General features: G+C 33.8%; 2 protein-coding genes and 1 long non-coding RNA gene across 9 annotated transcripts in view; 1 reads left to right on the top strand and 2 right to left on the bottom strand.

The window, feature by feature from the left end:
• Positions 1–23,550, bottom strand: part of LOC145938777 (uncharacterized) — a 431,555-nt gene extending 408,005 nt beyond the window's left edge. The window contains exons 1-3 of the long non-coding RNA XR_014425733.1: positions 23,345–23,550; positions 23,214–23,255; positions 22,819–22,860 (exon numbers count right to left, since the gene is read on the bottom strand). This is a non-coding gene — a long non-coding RNA (uncharacterized LOC145938777). The remainder of the gene's footprint in view (positions 1–22,818; positions 22,861–23,213; positions 23,256–23,344) is intronic.
• Prd1 (pleckstrin homology domain-containing protein pruning defect 1) overlaps positions 1–23,951 on the bottom strand; it is a 282,723-nt gene that overhangs the window by 155,486 nt on the left and 103,286 nt on the right. The gene's annotated exons all lie outside the window — the stretch shown is intronic.
• The window catches only part of Fas3 (fasciclin 3), a 301,339-nt gene that overhangs the window by 247,211 nt on the left and 30,177 nt on the right, over positions 1–23,951 (top strand). The window lies entirely within an intron of this gene.

Raw genomic sequence — 23,951 nt, 5'->3', positions numbered from 1 at the left:
TTACTGAATTAATGTGTTACAATAGATCAATATTCTAATAAATTTGCAGTAAAAAGTGAGAATTATGATACAAGCGCAAAGTGACGTTTGTCGCAATGATGTATCGCAAAATGTATCACTGGGCGAATTTTGATGTAAACCATGATTTAATTAAATGCGGTGTTCGTAATTGTGTGTTTGCGATCCAGTAATTAAATTCGTAACAGGGCAAATAATGAGGAATATTGGGAGAGACGCGATAGAATCTGTCCGACAACGATGATTTATAACTCGAATTATTAACTCAGCGTGTAAGCTCCTTGAGTACGAGCATAATCCATCTGGCAGGACATAGTCGATTTACAAGGCGCAATATCTTCTCTGATTTTAGTAGCAAGGGGTTGCAACGCCTTGAATCACCTTGGAGTCGGATGTAACAATCCGAGAATAGATAGGCGGCGGATATATGGATTATACGAGAGAATTATACGACTTCTCTTCCTCCCTTTTCCCCTCTCCCTTTCCCTCTTTCTCTCTCTCGTGATGTCGTCGAGTTTAATGCAGAAGCGAAGTTACACAGGTAGGAAATCCTGAGAATCGCGGGACTTGATATTTACTCTTTCTCATCTCTCCTTCTCGCGTAAGTAAATTTCATTTCATTTCCGCTAACTCTCGACACGCATTACGCGCCAAAGGACATTCTACGCGAATGTGGTATGGATTAACGTATAATTTATTGAACAAACTTGGCAATGATAGGTTAAATATTATAGAGAATAGGAAGAGAAGTTTCGTTTGTTGGAGAAAATAACTGTGAGTGGAATAATTTAGAAAAAAATAATTTTTTTTTACGATAATCGAGATAAACGATGATAGTTTTGTTTTTAATCCAAATAAGAGATTATAATTAAAAACTTAAAAAAAACCGTTTAACACAATTATGCAAAAGTACACATACAAGAATCACAGTAAATAAAATAATTCTTATAAAGGTAAGCATAGAAAAATATCGGTTTAATGATGATTATTGGAGCAAAGATAGAAACGGAACCTTCTTCTGCTTTCCACACAATTGCTGTTATATCTAACAATAAGTTATCAGATTTCTTACATAATGATATTCTTTCACTTTCTTATAGTTAAAATGATCTTACATAAATAAGAAAATAAGAGAGATAAAGAGAGAAAAATTTTTGTATATAAAAGAAATCTTTGTATAAATTATTATGCTTTTACAGATATATTCAGTGATAAATTGAAAAGAAGATTTCACAAATTATATAAATGCAATAATACAATATTGCATGTCTAATCACACTGCAATCTTCAAAGTTTAATTTATTCCCCATGTATATTCGCGCATTTCCCTGTTAATCATAAACAGGTCTGTTTCTGTTAATCATAAACGTGCAAGCACATCTCTCATTTGGAAATTACCTTACGGTATTTGAGAGTTAATATCGGGTTTTGCTTCAAATCGAATTTCGGATTTGCTAAAATAGTAACACTCAAATTAACGCAAGTCATAGAGATAAGGATAGGATTTCAAACAGATAAATTAAGCAAATGAAATATTGTTGCAGATCTATATATAATCCTTCCATTTTTTAGCGCTGCATCATTTTTTTCGCGAGTAAATATTTATCGCAGCTTTGTTGATCATTTAATAAATTTATTATAATAAATTTATTTTTAAATATTATATAATTTATTATACTTTATTTTTAAAACATCTTTAATTAATTGCAATTCAATCATTACAAATTTATTTTTAATGTAATTATTGCTAACATGGATAAACAAATGATAAATTAATCACTTTTAATTTTCAACTTTTCAAGTATTAATTAATTCTGGCCAGTCGCGCCTGTTGATCGATTCTAATATATCGGAATGGTAAAACTAAAGTCGAATCCGTTCCTTCAGAGAGCACATCCACCTTGACGTGGCTTAGGCACTCCGCCACAAAGTACACGCCAATCCATCAGCTTTACGTCAAAGCGCACGCACAGTGCCTTTGATGAATTACGAGCTATGGATCGAGTGACGTCTAAAGACCGCCTGGGTCATCAAACACCTGAGGCAATAGTCCACAATAGTCTAACATCATGATGCGCAAACACAATAAGGATCCGCTTCCAATGAGGGTCCATGGGCTAGATTATCCGCGAATTCGATGTATCTCGAGACGCGATTACTCACGCACGGAGCGTAACAATTCTAGCATTATAATCCGTATAAGTTGTTTTTTTCAGAAAGGGATCTATATATTTACATTTCTCTAAGTGAATTTTCCGAGAAAATTATTTAAGTTACTTTTTTCTAAATTATATAAGAGAGAAGAGATCGATATTATACATATATAGATATTTAAAAAAACACTGCATTTATTTTGGCTATTTCGACTTCTTTTAAAAATCGAGGAAAGAGAAAAACTTATGTTGCTGGCTAATTATTATCATTGATAAGCGTAATCATTTTATGCGATTGTGTGATCTAATTGCGATTTAATTTACGAATGCATCGCGATAACGTTTTTCTGTCTCCATTTATTTTACGTTTAGATTACGTACTATTGCACATAAATATACAAAAAAAACACATGCTTTTTCCTCCATATATTTTTTATGACCACTGACAGTATTAGATCCATTTTCCTAGCTCGACATACATTCTAACTACATCTAGCTATATACATATATATAGAGCTGTAGCTTTGACCTCTATCAGAGATCACTAAAGAAAAATTTCTTCTATTCCTTGCCGGCTAATTATTATCGCCAGTGCATGAATGTAATTTTTCACTCGTTGAAGCCGTTACGATCGTTTATTATACGTCATTTTAATATAACTTTGCTTTAATTAATATAATGTCAAGTTATCAAAAATTAATTTTTTTTTAATAATATTTTTTATAAAATTTTATAAGATTTTATAATAAAATAATATGTAATTTATATTAAAATAAAATTAATGAAACATTTACATTCTATATATATGTAGTTTAATTAATCGATTACATTAGACTTTACATCAATTAAAGCAAAGCTTTCTTATGTTAAATATGTTATGTTTAATATGTTAATATGGATGGACTATAAAAAAATTAGGATTTAAATGAATATGCGAAAAATTACGTGAAATATTTAATTCGGTTTTAAATAGCTACTTCGATACGATTATAAATTTTTAATCGTAAAGTTAATTAATTGTACGGGCTTTTCATTATTGCTAATTGTTTGTAAAGAATAAACGCGTTTTGAGAGATGGTATAAAACGACTTTCTGCCAGCTCGAATTTCTCCGTGTAAATGACAATACGGCGGATTTGTGTGCGTATTTAACTGCGTAAAAATAAGGCCAAGGCCGTAGTTGATTTATTATCATTCTGAGAGAACGAAAAAGAGAGAGAAACATTATTTTTTATGCCAAATATTTAATGCTTTATGAAATAATTTCGAAATAATGTCGAGTAATTCTGTTCCTCGTATTGAAGTGATTATTAATTGATTATTTCAATTTCCATTTGATTATTAATAAACAAATCGTAAATTATTTGATTTGTTTTTTAATATATTATTTCATATCTTTATCATAGCTTTATATATCAATTGCTTTCTCTCTATTATTTAAATTATTCGATTCATCGAATCGTACTTTGGTTTGTTCTCTCAATCTAAAAATATAATAATAATAAATTATATATCGGCGAGAAATATAAAGCGCGATGCGAGATATATTTGAGTAATTAAGCATCGATAAAGAGAAATAATTTCTGTATACAAAAATATCATAATATATATAATAAATAAGAATTTTTTTTTCATTTATGGCATAGATTTCAAACGACATTGGAAATATATTTCTGCTATGCTTGTATGTAGAAATATAGTTCCGTTACGAGCAGGGAAAGAGGAAAGGAAACTCCTCGGACATCTCGTTCTTGTTTCTTTGTAACGATTTGTGGAATCTCTGGTGGACTTGGAACGGTAGAAACGATTGGTCCGGCCGCTTTGTGTTGGCAAGTGACCCTATTACCGGCCGCGACTCTCTGATAAATTACGGGATGCGAGCCTGTGACGTCCAAAGATCCAATTCTGAACACGTGGCGCGTGTAATGGCATCGTTCGAAGGACCGTGACGGCTCGCGCGGAAGCCGATATATCTGCCACACGTCGATACATACATCGCCGCGGGACAATCCGGAGGTCGCGTTCCGTCGTTGACTATCGTACCGAGCCGATAGTCGATAGCCTCTGCGCCGACCTATGCACCCGATACACGAAACATGCCCGTAGAGATATTAACGTTACGTTACAGAGAGATACGCAAGTAGATGTTGTAGATATTAACCGCTATTAAAATCTAATGTTGTTATGTAATGTATAACTCTTTTTTTTTTTTTTTTTTTTAGTGTCTATAGCCCCGATTCTGTCGAATTTTTTCTATTATTTATGGATATTATTTTAACGTAACAAAAGATATATATTCGCTTTTATGATCATCGCATTTAATTGTGCATATTTTTTTCTGTTACAGGTGAGTCGACAACATCACTCTAGAAAAGGAAAAGAGGAGAAACGCAAATAATTATGTGAGTTTTGCGAAGAATATAAAATATTAATAAAAGTTGATAAAAATATCTGTGAACATGTGATATATTTATATATATGATATATAAAGAATAAATGATATACGTCGTAATAAAAAGCATTTAACAGAGTATTATTTCTTAGGGTCACACAAAATATAAAATTAGAAAATTATGAAATTTATGTCTTTAAAATATATATTTTAAAAATGAATTGGAATGTCTATCTTCTGTCTTATAATTCACCTGGATAATCGATTTTATAAAAGAGGAAAGAATAAAATTAGCATGGGCGATTAACGCATCATTATTATCTTGATTCTCGAATCTCGCGAATAAGTTGAAAATTTGCGATCCTTCGAAACCAAAATTTTTAACATGAAAGTCCATTTTCGCGTTTCCTGTCAGACGCGTCGCCGATCGGTATGCGACTTGGCATCAACTGAAGAATAGAACGCGTCGTCGCGCATATGAACCTAGTAAGTTCTCGGCATTATGCTTCTTCAAGGATCTGTTCACGCACGCTTCACGCGTTCTCGTTCGTCACTCCGTAACATTTCCGCGTCGTGGAACGTGTTCTCGGAGGAATTATATCTCGCGATGACACGATCGTCAAGATGTCACGTTTTGTAAAACGAACTTACTTAGGATGATCCGTTCTTGACGACTATCCCGAATGAAGGAGAAATCGTATGCAGACTTTAAATAAACTTATTTTGTTTCGCGCGATATCTCTTGTCTATTGTTACCAAAATTTTATCACAGATATACGATTAAGCTTAATCTTTCTATTTTTTTCGTATATAATAATATTACGCCACAAAAAAATTTAAATTCTCACTGCAGACGTGTACGAATTTATGTAGACGCAGCTGTATTGCGTTGCTAGCTCGCTAAGGTGGTTGTGTCTCGTTTAGTTTGTTATCGCGAGAGATCGGTGTGTTGCAGCTTCGAGAGGTTTGTTCCTGCATCTATTCAAGCGCGGGGGATACCGTCTGTTCGCCAATACCAGACGTGTCGGATCGCTTTAAATAGCGTTACGTCTGTCTTCGTGGCAACTTTGAATTCGCAATGTCTTGTGAAATAATAGATACCGTCGTGCAATGCAAACGATAATGTACGAAATGTTTCGAATTACGCTTATAACAAACAAATCCTCTCTTACATTAATTTTCAATAAAATATTCTACATCCATTTGTGAACACGCTCTGATCAAATTTCAATATCGCGCAATTTGTATATTTCGAAACTGTACACTTGCAGAATAGTTGGAGCCAATCAATTGGTTGTCAAAATACGCTTTCAGCAGATTTATTTTAAAAATCCAGAGCACCCAAAGTACACATTCGGACTCAACGAGCACACGTGCCGCGACCCGGTGAACGACCGATCCCGCTTGGAAGAATCAAATTTCTTTGCCGTGTTCTTCTCTCCCCTCGTCCGGATCTGCTCCGCAACAGGTTCCAGTTTATCTCACGCCCGAGCGAGCTTCCGAGCTTGCAATTGTTTCGGCGCAGAGGCGTGAAGAATCCCCGGCTTTGAGAGGCGGCGGCGCCGTGTCGATGCTCGGCGTCGCTGAAACCGCACAACGTCAGCAAAAACCGTCCGGCACACGAGGGGGATGCTGATTTAATATCCGCGCCCGCCCGAATTCACGACGAACCCGGCGTTTCACGCCGATGAAAAGCCGGGTCTTTGGCCGATTATCGACATTGTAGCTTCTACGAGATTGACCCTTTTCTGACGGATCGGCGTGTCTCTCGCAGGCACGCGGACCTTCGCGACGGGTTTATTTTTTTTTTTTTTTTTCGCCAGCGAGCCGAATCCGAAAACATTGACACCGCTCGAGCGTGGACCTTTTTTCAAGGCTAAAAGACTTTTTTTCCGCTTTTGTTCGCGGTCGAGCGTGTGCGTTACGAGCGTGTACGTGTTTCGGTTACGTGTCGCGATCATCGAACTATGCAGGGTATCGTGGAAAATTGCCGCTCTCTACTCCTTTCATCTATAGATTCTTCGTTTAATAAAGTTGAAAATTTTAGGGAGAAACGCGCACGTTATATGTCGCGAATATTAATATCGAGAAAATTAATAAAGATTCTATTTATTGTCTTATTTTTTATGGTCATGATTATCACGATGAATGTATTTTCATGTACATATACTATAAATAATATATTCATTAGTTGTCTATATAAATAAACTATATAAATTATTTCTATATAATGATCTCTATATAAACGAGTGATCTATATAAGTCGAAATCTGTTTTCTAAAATCACATATTCAATCTAACTCTATAAATACACTTTGCATAAAACGGATATTTTCAGCTAATAAACGGATGTAGTAAAAATACGAAAACATTTATCATTTACATTGTTCATTAAATTTTAATATTGATTGAAATAATTTACGATATCTTACGAAAATTGACATGTTGGCGCTATTAATGTTTGTAATAAGATTTCTGACTCGATGTATTTGAAGGTTTGATTCAGCTCTTATTCATCTTATCTGTCATTATGATTTATTAAAATTATTCGACTCTTACTACCAAACTGCAGTCGCAGTTCGAATATTTGGATTGGGAATCGTTTTATAGTCCCAAGTCACACTCAAGCATCGCAGATCGAACTCGCGCGTTTGATGCCAAGGTACACAGTATAATTTATCGTCACGATCGCGTCAAGAGGAAAGGAGAGAGATGGGGAAGTGGGAAGTAGAGAAGCGACACGATGAAAAATTGAGGAATGTCCGAATGAGAAATTGGCAGGTGATTTTCTACGTTCGGCGCGATAACTCATTTGACTTTCCGGTGGGATTCCCCCGGTGGGAAATGGCAAAGCGACCGTCGCGAAATATCCTCGTCTACGCGAGGCGACGCCGCTGCGTGAGCGACGCTTTATTATGGTGATTTCATTTGGGGATGCCCGACATTGATATCCTCAATCCGCGTTCGATTCGCATCGAAATAAGCTCCAATCTGATCTCGGGGATAAGGGGAGGAGAGAACGAAAGAGGAAAGGAGAACGAGAGAAGCGAGGGTTGCCACGAGAAGAAGGTAAGGACACACATCGACATTAAGTCGGACTTTCGTAGACTTTCCGCACGACGACGACGAGCGTGCAAATCGACGTCCTCGTGAAATGTAACTGACTACGAAATTCAGCTCAATTCCGCTGGAAAAATTCCGACGTGTCGTAATGATTTATGTTGGAGCGCTGAATATATAGAAAACAGATCGAATCGTCGCATTGTATTGTATTATTTTGAGATATAAAAGCTTTCTCTATTTTCACAAAGTTATTTTATACTATTTATAGAAATTTATTGAAAATATTTATGGAAATAAATTTATATACATATATAAATGAGAGAGAGAGAGAGAGAGAGAGAGAGAGAGAGAGGGAGAATACGTAATTTCTCAGTAGTATGTTGTATGTATAGCGCGACATGATACATTTAAATTTGTCGATAAACTAAATTTCATTGAGGTGGAGCAAAATAAAGCGAAGCCATGTAGTCTACAAATTAAACTCTAATATTCCGAAAATGTTACCAGAATAATACGAAATGAGTCAGTAAAAAAATCACTGTCTATTTTAATTGCACAAATAATTACAATGTAATTTCGAAGATATTTTAATAATTCCTATTATATTCTATTTTCAATTACAATAGATCGCGCATTTATATTTCCGCATTTATATGTTTAAGATATATTTGTGTTATCACATTATTTGTGCTACATGTAAATTTGGAACTGTAAGTATTTAAATGACAGCGCCCAAATAGATCCCCGAAGTAAGCAAGGCGAATGCCAAGCCAGAAACGATTTATTATACTGATAGTATATCTCTCTTGCTCCATATTCTGAGCATGTCTTCTACCACAAACACATTTATCAGCGTATGTCGACACTCATATCTCGAATTTATTCCCCGCATGAGCGTGCCACGCGGGAAAATGAGCGCGTTCCTACGGTCGTCTGGACCTGTACAAAAATGCAATTAAATTTTACTGCACGTTCCATGACACATTCATGGCGTACACGACGTATTTTCGATATATATATGATATATCACAATTCTGCAATATATTGTTCGTAATCGATCTTTCCTTTCATTGTCGAATTAAAAATTAACATTTAATAACTTGTAGAGAAGGTTTTAGTTAGATATATTTTTATTGTCCACGTGAAATGAAATATGTACAAATGTATCAACGATAAAAAAATTAACAGCTTTTATATAAATGTATTAAACGAAATTGAACATTTATCTGAATACTAACGGCATTAAACTGATTATTTAGTCAATGACTTTCGAAAAACGTTGCGAGAAATATTTTGGCACCAGAGCGCTCGCCAGATGTAAGATATCAGAAAGTATTCTTCCTTTCTTTCAGCCACCAGATGCTAATGACGTTTCGTAAAACAAACAAGGGGTGAGCGGGTTGCGCGAGGGGATCGTTAGTAAAAGTGCGATAACGTCAACTACAGTAACGGGGAAATACATTTGGGAAAATTCCGCTGCGAGCCTCGAATATTTTCTGTCCTTATTTGTGCCGTTTAATGGCGAGTGAAGAAAAGATAATGCCCGAAAACGAGTTAATTCGTTCGCGTCATTCCCTCCGAAGGTTCTCCGCGATCCGAAAGCGATTTCGGTACAGAGAATTTATTTGGCGGCGCGTATATTTTATATTCTATATTATTATTAGACGCGGAGAATCTTTGTTCTCGCGATTTTATCTCCCGTCGCCCATCAAGTTCAGGAAGAGAGCGAGAGAGAAAGAGGGAGGAGCACGGCGCGGCCTTAATTCCCGGGTGTACAATTTGGCGAGCTTCTCGAGAATTCCGGCTGCAAATAATCAGTCGACTGCGAATCGCCGTATTTACACGGTGCTTGCCCTCACTTTAACGTGTCTTAACCGCTAAAGAATTGAAATAAACGGCAATTTCTCTCTGGCGTACTTTATTGAGATTGCGCTGGAGGGTAGCCATAGCCCCGTTGCTTTCGCCTAGATGTCTCGTGGGATATGATTTGTTGTTTAATGCACCTCCGAGATATCTTCGCGCCATACGCGAAGCTTGTTTCGTTATATTCCGGGAAAAGCGAAATTTTACGATAACTTTTGAAACTTCCTTATTCCTACGCGAAATTGAAATGCCCTGATAAATAAACGTGTCTATTCTTTTTTGTATAAGAATAGAAAAACTTAATTATCCGAATATTACTTGTCTGTATCTTGAAATTTTACGCGGATTATAAAAAATTTTACATTAAAAATTATGATAAAAATATAATATATCTGAGATGAGATTTTTATAAGAATGTGAATCAATTGCGAAATAGATTGTTAAACGATTAATATAGCGAAATTGTATTACCATCGTACAGTATTTCTTCTAATCTATTCGAAATGCGTGAATAGCAATTCACCAAAGTTAATTGAAAATTATAACAGAGACGTGGCGGCTTACTTTCGCGGCCCGATGGATTTTATCGTGATTCAAATGTCGAAATTGCCGCTTCACACGCAATTAATCGAGTTTCCCTCGAACCCCATTCGCGCGATGAACGCGTTAATTACTCGAAACATACGGTCGCAATTCGATAAAACTGTTACCAAGTGGGATTCCGTTTCAATTGTGGCAACATGTTACGTGCCATCGGGATCGAAATGCATTCGTTTTAAATGAATATCGTGCTCTACACTGAACACGTTTTTCATCGTTGCCTCAATTTTATAGTTAATACATTGTGCGACAACAATACAAACCACATTTCTTATGGAGATTCTGCAAACATTATATTATTCATTATTTATAGCGATAGTATAAAAAAATAAAAATATTTGAATGAACTTATTTATATTAAAATTGATTTTAAATTTTAAATATATTTCTCTTTCTGCAGATGTGTTTGTTCTTAGAAGAATCATATTTATGTTATTGCTTGTACAGCAAATTCTGTGGTTATCTGTAATTCTATTAACTTTTTTTTAATGTTTGATATAAAATTTATTGTCGATTGGATGTTGCAAATATTTGAAATTTATTTACTTAATAACTGCTCTATTTTTATCAGAATTGAAATCAGATTTAAAGATATCTTGTGCGCGAAAATCGGAGTAAAATTCTGATAAAATTATATTGCTAATTAAAGTAAATAAAATATTGCAATAAATAAATGATTAAATTGAAATTTGAATAAACAACAGAGAGCAAAGCAAGTAACAAGCTTTTAACGAGTGCAAGTAGAATAAATAAAAATGCTAGCGACTAATATATACATACATATTTCTAACCTTCGAAACGCGCGTCGCACTGGTACAAGTTTTAATTATGCCGCGTAGTCTGTTCATTTTGATTCTTTCGTTGCCGTTTCAGACTGCATCTGGCGGTGCGATGATAACATTCATCTCGCGGTACTTTTCATACCACCGTCTTGTTCAAAGAGCAGAACCGAGATAGGGATGCAGGGCGAACAGGGTGCCGGGAAACGAGAGCGAAAAAAAGAAATGACAGCGAGGAGGAGCGGGAAAATGAGGGGGTTGGGCTCGAAGGATAGAGGGACGAGCAATGGGAAAAAGAAAAAGTCGCCTTCATTAGGAGAGACCGGACTACGAGGACTCTAAGCCGCGTTCAAATGAAATCCACAGTCGGCAGTAATGGCGTACGTTGAGATTTTTGAGATATCTCATCCTTTTCGCAGCGATGACTACCAACAGCTTGATCCGCGTTTTTGTTCGTTCACTCTTTTGTACTCGCGTCTGTCTGTCGCCATCTCCGTCCGATATTGTCGCGAATTCACGAGTAAACGAAGGGGTGCGATTGAATCGACCGAGAAGTATTATATAATTTCTATCAATCTCTTTGATATGCATGACGGATTAATAAGAGAGGTACAGAGAAAAGGATTTATTGCTCACAAAAAATCTTTAAACGAAAGATGTGTGTGAAAATATATATATCATTTTTTCTAGAAATATTAAAAGAGATTTTTAAGAGATCTTTCTTCTAGTTATGCGGATTCTAAAATATGTGATAAAAAATATTCGCAGAATTTAATTTAGAAATAATTCTTCATATTCCTTAATTTTTCATGAATTTAATATTGTAAAACTAAAAGAATACTGAATCATATTTTGAGCAAAGTGAAAATATTTTGAGCTTTTATATATATATATTTTTTTTTTAACCCTTGTACTTTGCTGTATTTAAATATAATAATGAGTTAAACGATTATAACCAAATTTACTAGAACAAGTACATAGAAACTTATGCGACAGAACCTACGAGAAATGCAAAGAGAACGAACAGAAATCATTGTACTCTTTAAATTTCTCTCGTTTCTAACGAATATACATTGTTGTAGCCATTTGACGTTCACTTGTCGTTTTCATTAACTTTCACTTCTGACTTGGAAAGCTACATTCGGCGCAAATTTACATTGCGTGTTTCCGGAACGAGCAAAATAAATCGAACGTGAACGAAATCCTCGGCAAAAGCTAGGATGCGATCAACCATGTACTAATATCTTTTGATCCTTTTGAGCAAACAAAACTAAACTCTTTCTGTTTTATTAAATTCGCAAAGAAATTCTCGTAGAAGGGATATCGAGATAAATCGGTCTACTAAATTCTGTATCATCGATATAATCGCTATTAAGCCTTAAGCAGATAATTAAGTTGAAACCAACCATTTATCGTTCAAATATATCTGAAAATATATCATGAAAATTGTGGAAAACTGAAATAATTCGAACTATAAATATGTTAGCAAACACTGCCATTGCTATGATACAATAATATGCTATGATAATATAATTTACTGTCATAATTAGACTATCTTTTAATTTTATACTGCTAATTAATTATTCATATTAGTTAATAGCTATTTAATCTATTTTATTTTAATTGTGAAATGTTAAAAAGATTTATTCTTTTATTTTTTACCTGCCATCTCTCTCTAGACTGTATCTGTGTTTTATCTACAAACTTACACGAATGCAAAAATTACTTGATCTATATTCTTCCTTATAATAATATTCTTCAACGAGAAGCATTAAAAAACCGATATATTTTTATTACTATATCCTGCGACGGAATTTCAGTGATATGTCGAAAATAAAAAAAAATATAAAAAGAAAAATGTGGTCTCTCTCCGTTAATTTCATGATCGTTATTCTCGTTCGGAACACAGCGCGGCGTGGATTTTCGTGAATATTTTCGAGGGTGCTCGGCGAAATTCGTTTTACGCGTCCGCGTTTCACGGAACAGAGTCACTAATTAGTGTTACATTCCCATGTGGAAGGTCAGCTTGCTAGCAATTCATGTCTCCGCTCGCCATCGCGAATACGAAACGCATGTGTATATAATATATACATTATTATACATATATTAGACACACGCTTGCGTTCATATATTTGTAAGGATTTTTCAAAAAAATATATACGAAATAAAAGATTGATAAGAATTTGTTTCGTGAGACTAGGTTTTTAAATTATATACAAAATATTGTTTTAAAATTTTATAATGCTTTTCTATGTGCAATTATTAATATATTAAAAATATTAACAAATTATTACTAAAATGGATCGTCTCTTTTTTAATATTGGATACATTATGATGATATAATAGAAATACTTAAATTTAAAAAAATTATTAATGATTTAATTTTATTGTTCGGAAATCTTAACCCTCAAATGTCTTATTAAAATTATTAGAAGAAAATTCTTTTTTTATAGGAGTTGTTTTCTTGTAAGATAAAGTATATGTATATGAGTTTAAAAAAAATTAGATTTTTAGTATCTGACTTTTAAAAAATCCAGAATTTAATTCTACGGGGAATACACATTCCTACCTATCTCTTTTAATTCGCCTATTTTCCATTCATGCCAGATACTCGAACGTGAAATTCAAATCGTGCTCAAATATATTCTCATCGACAATGTAAAACTCTTTTGCTAATCCGATCGTCAATTTTGCCTATTTGCATCAAAAAATACTGATTTATCCTCTGTTAATTCACAAAATATATTTAATATGTATTCTATTTTTTAATTTTTCAAAATATTGCTAATAAAATGTTATACTCATATAACATTATTTTTATTTTTCCATTTTGAATCATTCGCATATTTTCTCTACATTATTGCTTCGATACTACAGAGAACACATTAGTACGAAATGAGAAAAAGTTTGAAGAGAACTATAAAAATTAATTATATACAATCTTGTAATATATACAAGAAATGATGGGGGATAATAATGGAATTTAACTTTCTCTTATTCTACTTTCTGAAAAATAAATATGTCTCTCTTGAGCTTGATACTTATTGTCTCAAGATTAGAAGGACGCGGAAGGCAGAGCGGCATTCGTCGCTAACGAGACGAGGAAAACAGGTAACAAAACAGGGGATAGGAGACATCAGTAATCCGCAGTAACATCGCGGATTAGCTAGTTGAATGTGGAACGGCATTGTTTCTTGCCTAGCTAATAAGTCGCTTCCCACCGGTCTTATCTGACGAAACTTTAGCCATGGAATTTCTTTGTGAGTTCGTTTGAAATGCGACGACTTGATCTCCATGGGAATAAAGATTCCGGCAATCTCATCGTGAGCACATAATTCGAATCTCACCACGATCTCTTTTCTTCGAAAACTACTTAAATGATAAAGATATTTTCAACTACGATCGTACCTTTAATTTAGCGTAATTAAAAATTTTTATTAAGATTAAAAAATAATTTATTTAGTTAAGCTGTCAGTAAAGAAAAGTAACGCGGCACATTCGATTTTCCTTAAAGCTGAGATGTCTGACTAAAGTTCGCCGACTTGGCATCAACATCCTGCATTAGATCTATTTACAATTGAGTCAATATCATTGTCAATATTAAGTAAAGTAACTTTGATTGCACTTAACTAATTAAAATATAAATTCGATTTAGTTTGTGCCATGGATATAATTCTTTTGCCACTATTTTCAACCAGTACCTTAATGGATTGAATTGTATATAATGGAGATATGTATACATATATATTTTTAACTAAAGCTCTGCATGCGCGCCTCTCCGCATGTTTCAACACGTTTTTTCAATCAATAGTTTGATCCGCTCAACCAAATTTTTCAATCTGTAGTTTGATCCGCTTAGCCTAACTAAATTTTTGAAGAGTGATTTAATTTTATGTCGCAATTCCCTCTCAGTTTGTTTAGCTTGAATCAATTTTCAAGAATATTTCAATTTATTGATACAATTCAATATTTTTACTATAGTTCCCCTTTTCAACGTATTTTTTATTTATATAATCCGCTTTATTTGTCTTAATTAAAATTTTGAATACGGCACGACTTATTGAGTACAACTTATTTAGTTGAAGTTTCGAGTACAGCACAATATTTTCAGGCACAATACGATTGTTTAATTTATTCGAGTGAGTGTATCTTCTATATATTTTTAAATTTTCTTGGCTCTACATTTTAAATTGCTTAATATAAGCAAGAATTAGTGCAATTAAATTTTTATAATTATATATTTACTTAATTAAATTTTCGTGATTTTACTTTGCGTTTCGAAAATCTGGCAGAAAATAGAGGAGAACATGATACATATTCCACGCGAATTGGTTGGAAGTTATACACAACTGTACATTTTACGTCAGAATGGATAACCGTGGATAATTCGATGCGAAATGCCGAGTCATAATCATCATTTTCAAGCGCGTCCACTTTCGCCCGCCACATTGCGTGGGCTTAACGATAACCCGCCTGCGGTTTCGTGTTTACACCTTCACTCTAGTATTAAGGGCTCTAACGTTACAACATAATTTCGCACTCATGACGAGATAAATATCGATCTACATCGTATCGTAATATCTACATCGTATCGTAATATCTCCCGGCACCTGTTTATCAATATAAATTGTTTTGAAAAATTGACTTTAGATATGAATTCGCGCTCACTTTTTAAAATACATCTGTCGGACATTCGATTTTTTTTACTAAAGCTCCAATTGACAGGACCATTTCCCGATGAAGTTATCGAATAATTGAGAGAAAGTTGCGTTGTACACGAAAGCTATTTACAAATCATCAATATTGTCATTGTGACGAAACGATAGCGTAGGCGTGGCGTGATAACGTTTCTTAAGAAGAGACGCGCTTTGTGCATTTGCTTTGAACCTCTGTGACAATGAAGATCATATCGTCGCATCGCATACAACAACGATATTTGAGGATGTTAAATACACAATATCGTCGAGACATCTTTGTGTATCGAACATTCATTATTTCATATCAACAAAAAGATGAAATCTTATCAAAAACTAAAATTATTTCGAGTTTGGAGTGTTCTTTTTTTATCGTGTCAAATTGTAACATATAATAACATTATAAACATGATAATATTAAAATAATTATATAATATTTGATACAATAATTAACAAATAATAAAATTAATTGATTTTTTTCTCACTCATCTTACGGTTGCTCCACCATCGTCATTCTCCTAATAGCGCAAATTTTTTCTGCTTTGATATATAAAATCAATGTACTTTACGTGTGACTATAAGTCTGCAATATTAATAAATATCTATAATTTCACCAATTATATATACTATATGTATGCTTCCTGAGGGCACTTTATTTTCATTACTCATGGAACGTTCTTCGGCTTAAATTTCCAACTTAACTAGAAATTGACCGAAGCAGCTCGAAGTCCTACAGCGGACGTCGAACGACAGTTATTTAACACGAAATCCGGTTTACCTAACTGAATTCCAACGTCATCATAGACCGAGTAAAATTGATTTACTCGTCGATAGGAGGAGGAGATATTCGGTCAGTATCGATGTGGCGAATGCATCCTACCGGTAACTTCTCGCCTCAAAAGTTCCTCGTCGGTGAAGACGAGGGGAGAGAAAGAGAGATGGAGAAAGAAGCGACGCGATGAGTTGATTTACTGCTGTGTAAACCACCCTTAATCTCGACGAGGATTTACGGCCGTCGGGCCGAAATTGGCGTCCGACTGTGACTCGCAGAAAGCGTTTTCTCTCGAAATGCGGAAGTTCGCGACGCATCGGAAACTCTATCGTTGTGGATGCACGTCAAGGCTCTTCGATCACAATCAACTTTTTCTCACTTTAGCGGAAGGAACTTCCGCGTGATCTACTTTGATAGCGCGATTCTCATTCAACTCGGGCGATAAAACATGAGAGAAGGATCAATTCTGTTTCACAAAGCGAGAAAAGCTCGAATTTTAGGGCTCATTTGTCTATAAAATCTGTCTATAGAAAAAAAAAATAGTAAAAAAATAATTTTTTGAGAAAGTTTCACGCACATACACGCATGCATCTGCGATTTTCCGGTTGCGACTTACGTTTTAATTTCTGCAACGATATTTGTCTGTAATGAAATCTAAATTATACTATACGGGAGAAATATCTGCAAATCTCTGAAATATTTTTATTTACTATAAAAACCACGGCGAAATTACACGCGATCGCGCGTCGAGCTTTCAAATAAGTACACCGACCGATACGGAGATTTTTATTTTTCTTATTGTGTATTTCGGAATCTTATCCAATTTTCCGATCATCACGTATACGAACGATAAATCAAATTGAAAAGTGCATGCTGTTGTGAACAATACATCGTGTATATAATATTCACGCAAACTTCTTTCAGTTTCAGTATGCTTTATTTCACCGGTCCTTTCACGCCGTAATACAACGTGGACTAAAAAAAAAACTATTCCATATATCTTGAATTATAACTCTTATACGATCAATAAGTCGCCCTATAAATGGATTGGCTGTAATTGCAAATATTTACTGACTGCCGTTGGTCAAAATTATATCTACCTGGCTACTGTGTAATTGCACGCTCGTGGGTGCATCGTCATATTGATTTCTATACGACTAATCATGATACACGATCCTGCTCATTAATGACTAATTAGCAAGTGTACAGTCGCGATGTAGCACAACTTGTAGAACACAATTAACTTTATTCGTAAATATGACAAAATATATGTAAAATTATCGAGTAAATTTAAATTTATCGCATCTTAAGATATATAAAACACAATCAATAAAGCCATACCGTTCAATAATAATAAATTTAAAATATTTAAAAAATTGAAAATAATTTATACTTCATTGTTGTGTGACGCGATATTACTATATACTAATCAAACTCTAAAGTGTTTTTCAATTGTTATTTGATCTAATGAAACCGTCCAATAAAGGAAAACAAGTTTATGAGCAATACAATACTTTTGTTTGACCGCAGCGGATATCAAGTTAACTCGATCGGACAGTGGCTTCCGAAAAATGTCCATTCACAAGCGATGTGAAGCATCATAAAATTGACATATCTATATATGCCGCAAATATTCTAGCATACATTCCGCTTATTTTGAAAGTCAATGGATCAGAGTTAACCATTGATCTGCCGCATCCATAAAAAATACACGCAAACAAAATTTTCGCATAAACTAGACGTTTGTACATTTTTCGATTTGATTCAGAAATATTTTTAAAAGAGAAATGCTATAAAAAAAGTGCTGTAAAAAATGTCAAGAATTTTCTTAGCACCTTTACGTTCTACTGGATTATTGCACAGCCCTTCGCCCAATTACCGTACATCGCGATCTCAATTGCAGTTCGCGACTTCGGAAATAACCTGACGGTACGAATTTTAACCTCCAGCATTTCGATCTAATTGCGACGAGAATCGAGTTCTGGTGCTTTCTCCGATTCGCACGAACGGTATCTCGGTGGTCGAGCATATTTCGCGGCGCCCGTAGAGCGAAATTAGCAATGTAGCGGTGTCTAACACGAGAAGCCGGCCAAGATTACTTCCTCTCGTTGCATCATGAAACCTTTGCCGCAAACTGACTGTGACTGGCAAATCTCCGTCGCCCTAAAGGTGCATGTATATGTACACTTTCGAGTCTTACCGAAAAATTTTTGCTTCAGCTTAAAAAATATACCGGTACTTCAAATATCTAACTCGATTAGTCAACAGTCGACGTAACGAATATCAGAATATCGATAGATTTCAAACAAATTTAATTATCCAAGGCTTGCACATGCATCGAATTTATTCGAATGTTTGAAGTAAACGAGAAGCAACAAACGAGAATAATAAACACTTTTCCGTAAATTCGTTTTTCGTTGAAATGCACAGTGTATATCCACGTTAACGTACACTCCTTTTTCCTTTCGCTCTGATAGTTCCCTCTGCTCTCGCTTCCCTTCCCTCGTTCTATCTCGATCAGCATCTTCTTCGCGTTTCCGCGAACGGAAAATGGCGCGGGTATAGGCAGGATGGGGAATGCAAGTGAGTCGAGAAAATTGGAAATCGCTGCGAAATTGCACCGGCACGTTGCATGCCAGGTAACCAAGATTATCTTCACCGCGTTATCACCACGAAGGGAAGGTTGCAAGACGAGGAGAGAGTCAATAACAGGGAGCGAGTATAAAATATCAGGGTGCGAAATGCGTGAACGGATGCATGCGTATCCGTTATTTATTATGTTATATAACCGTTTCGCAATGTAACATAGATGGGAAATGCGAAGTGAGAAAAAAAACTTGCTTGTGCATGAATAAAACTCTGGTCGGGGTTATCCTCTTCAAACAAATATTGAAGAATTTCATAAGTAATTTAGAGTCGAGAATAAAAAAGCAGCGAACGCGGTTTTATAATGATAATTATATTTATATACCTAATATATTATATATGTATCATGTATCTAATATATATGAATTAGTATTAAATCATGGGAAGAAGATAAGAGCGGTAAAACAACGCTGTCATGCGTATCAATTTGATAATCACAGCGATACGCAGCGACATCCACAAATCATCGCATCTGTTGCTGCGGCTTTCGGGATGCGGTGTTTCTCGATGCAGGAACAGGCGGTAGCGATTGGTCGAATTCTCCAGGCAAATTAGATCATGACGTCGGCAGTGTAACAAATTGATGAGCGGAAAATCAAATAGGATTTATGGTCTCGCGATCGCTTGGCAGACCAATATGACGCGCCAAATCGGCGCGATCACTTTAGAAAATATATAGAAATTTTCACGTAATTTTAATACGAATATTTTATCAAATGAAATATAATGAATGAAATGGATATTAACGTAATTAAACGATTAAAACAGTTTTTTGCAACTAATTAAAGATAATTGAAATTTTGTACATCAGTTTTAAATTTTTTAGTACTAGTATTCTGTAAATTACAAATTTTTGAAAAATTAATCAAATAGATTAAATCGGCATAAATAAAATTATATATAACGCGAACATGTGATTATCAAATTGATACGCATGACAGCGTTGTTTTACCGCTCTTATCTTCTTCCCATGATTTAATACTAATTCATATATATTAGATACATGATACATATATAATATATTAGGTATATAAATATAATTATCATTATAAAATCTAAATTATATCGTTTAATAAGTAAGTATATCGCGGATAATCGTGTGTGTGTGCAAATTATCTCTTATATATGTATATATATTTTTTTACAAAAGAGTACTTGTATTAAAAAATAGTAGAAACATCCGCACTATAAGCGAACATCGATTTTTTTTGGAAATGCTTTTAACGCATTTAAAAGTTCATAAAACTGCCATAAAACTGCACGATGGGTCTGACGAACTCGTATCCCACGCCGCAAATCGAAATATCGGTATTGGTATTGCGTACACAGAAAACGCATCTGAATGCATCTAACCGGAAAAATATGCGTGTGCGAACAAAAAAAGAGGAAATAAAACACAGAAAATCTGCGATCGTGTCGCGCAGCGATAATATAACCACGCGAGAAAACGGAAGACATCGGTTCACCATTTTTGTACTCGAGAGAGTAATAATAAAAAAAACATAAGATTATGGTTTTTCTATGAGAAGCAAATATCCAGAATAATGTGGATGAATTTTAAGATTTACAATTAAATTTAGTATTAATTAAACAATTTTTATCATAGAAGATATGAATCATTTTTATCTCGAATTATATATTCTATCATTATACACTTTATATATATATAATTATATACATTATATAATTTATATATATATATTTTTTTTATATATCCATATATCTCCCAAACACACTTGATAACTTCACCAATGACACAAATATGTCAAAATCGATTAATTTGAACTTATTTGCTTCTCAGAGTTGTCCCGGCGACCGACCAGTCAGCCGGTCGACGGGATGAAATATGGTAGTCGTTGGCCACGCCACGCCCAGTTTATCATATTTCTTGAAGTGCATTATCATAATAGCATCGTGCATGAGATCGGTCGCTACGTCGATGACACGCCACGTTCCAAACTCGGAGATCGATGCGACCGGCGCGACACGTCGCAACGCCTCCCCATCAGGATTTAAAAGCAAACGTCTATATTTAACCCTTATGATGAGAGCCCTTTAAGAGCTTTTTGTCAAGGTGATTCGAGATCTTATGCCCTTAAGCTTTCTATTATGAGATATGCTTACATATACAGTAAACTAAAATGTACATTATCTTGATAAGATGCATCATCAGACTTACCTTACGATGATGATCGCTATTGGAATAAAATAATTGTCATCTGTGTCTGTCATATACAGAGATAAATATATTTTAGAGATTTTTTTTCTATTTTCTTTTTGCAGATTGTTCTAAAATATGAATTTCTTTAATTGATATTTTTATAATCGTTGAAAAGTGAATAATAAGAATAGTTGAAATATTTTCAAGTATATGAAAAGGAAAAACGAAATAAATTTGATTTAATTTTAAATTGCTCATTGCATAATTGGATAGATATGTCGATAAATATGTCAGTAAAATAAATATAAGTTTAAAAATATAATTTATTCTATAATCATAAAATATACTTTGCCCTATTCTTATAAAATGTTAGGAGAAACAGTTATTTGAAATATCTTGCATATTATGTAAAATAAACATTATGAATATTAAAATCGTGCTGCAGCGTCGATTATAATATTATGTCACGTTATGAAACCTTAACAATATATATAATACGTATGCGCATACTAATGGCATTAATATTAAAAGGTTTGCCGCATAACGAGGGCATACTGAATGTGAGGTTTCTTTATCGCTTCCGTTACATTAAAACTCTTACGTAAAGTTCTTGTAAACGTTTAAACTTTACTAAAAATTATTTACGAAAACTTTTGTGACAATTTTGGATTTGTGTAAAACAGTATATATGTTTAAAATAGAATATTATTTAACAAACTGTCAACGAAAGTATACCCTATTCATTGAAAAATGAAAAATAAAATTTAAAAAATCCAGAAAAGAGATATGTAAATAACTGGAAATTTCTAATTATTGGATTAATCTTTATACACTGCTCTTAATAATGTTTCTAAATGCACATATTCATGAAACTCACAACTTCGTGCACAAAGGAATTATTCTAATGTATGCTTTTTTACATTTTTTATATATTATCATGTGTATAATATAGAGGAAGGAGAGAAATTCCTTCTCTTGCGATTAATTTTTGTTGCCAATGAACGTGAATATATCACGTTGACGATCGTGCAACATTACTATCATCCGTTTGATATTGATTTTAATATTATTTTACTTTATTCAAAAAAGCCAAATTTTTAATCAAATTTGATTGATTGAAATTTTTATAGTAATATATAATTTATAATAAAATATAATTTATGACAAAATAAAATTAATTAAATCAATTAAAAAATTATTTTATTAATTTTTATATTTTTATTATTTAATTAATTAAAAAATCATTTATATCATTTATCATTCCTTTATAGATAATTTAATTAATTGATCACTTGACTTTACATTAGTTGAAGCAAAATTTAGCTACAAAGTTCTAAAATATAGATGGATGGGCTATAAAAAAATTAGGATAAAATCAGTGCACGATTGTAAGATTAAGTGACCATATATAATGAAAAAATTAGCGTTCTTTATTTAATAAATTAGATAAAATCTATAATTAAGAAATACTTTTTTAATTTTCTTTAATTTTTACTTTATAATTTATTTTATAATTTATAATTTACTTTTGCAATATACTTAGATGCAATGCCCCCATATCAAAAGTTATTTAACCTAATTTGTTTTAACTCATCCATCTTGAGGCAACGAATCTATCTACCATCTATAATTTCTACAAATCCGTTACCTCAAAATTAAATAACAGTTTATCACTCACCAATGCGCAACAGCGAAGTTATCGAAATCGAAGTTACGTTGTCTGTAACAAACAAATAGATTCAAATTATAATGCCGAAAATAATTAATATTTCAAGGATTTGTTTTATTTTAATATTTTTTTCTTCATTTCAATTAATATTTTCTTCGGAGAAGAGGCAATACTTGCAAGAATCGATTTAACGTGCCTTTTTTAGAAAAGGATGTTATAATATTTTTAATTCGATTAATATTTTTGACAATTATCAGAGCTGATTTTTGTCCAAAAATATTAATCGCAGATAAGATATTATAACATATTATTTAAAACATATGTTACTATTTTAATATTTTCGACATATATATACCCCCATTACCGCTATAGAAATATTATAAAATAAACAATTTCTCACTCACCGATACGTGCAATAGCGGAGTTGTAGTACACAGCACATTGATCTGAAAACAAAATATTCAAATTATGTTGTACATATGTGTGTGTCGAATATCTCATAAATAGTTTAGAAAAAATGTTTCATTTTGCATACCTCACAGTTGCCCCGATGTCGCCCGATGCCTCCCCGGGCCTCCTCCTCCTCTCTTGGTCGACCATCATTGTTTCTTCGAAGCATTCACGACACTCGCGAAAATACGAATAATTACGATTGCCCGACACTTTACACGGCACTCCCGACGCGCGAAACTTTACACGGCACTCCCGACACGACGCGTGAATCGCACTGTGTTTCGCAATGCTATCTGTAACAAATAAAATACATACATATATTAGAATGATCTTATTATTTCGCATTATATAACATACACAATATAAATATGTAAGCTAGAATTAACGATAGATCTACGGATCGCAACACATTCGCGCGAGCGACAACAGATAGTTGGGTTATGTTGGCAAGAGATTTTGCATCGAGTTTTTCGCGAAATATGCGTTTCAAACAATTACGACTACATATTAACGTTGAAATTATGATATGCGATTGATAAATATTACAATGCAAAGGTTAGAAATCGTTTCTAATGATTATGCTTACTAATTAATCACAGCGGGACGCAGCTCCAACTGCCTGATACTCGCGGCGTTTCGGTAATGGCCGAAGCTACAAACATCGGCAACTTCATGCTAATAGCGCGCGC

Source organism: Prenolepis imparis, unplaced genomic scaffold (assembly GCF_030444845.1).
Source record: "Prenolepis imparis isolate NDT839.2.m4 unplaced genomic scaffold, iyPreImpa1.0 SCAF_7, whole genome shotgun sequence".
Taxonomy (NCBI): domain Eukaryota; kingdom Metazoa; phylum Arthropoda; class Insecta; order Hymenoptera; family Formicidae; genus Prenolepis; species Prenolepis imparis.
The sequence above is the reverse complement of the archived record's forward strand: the minus strand, read 5'-3'. Positions and strand labels throughout refer to the sequence as shown.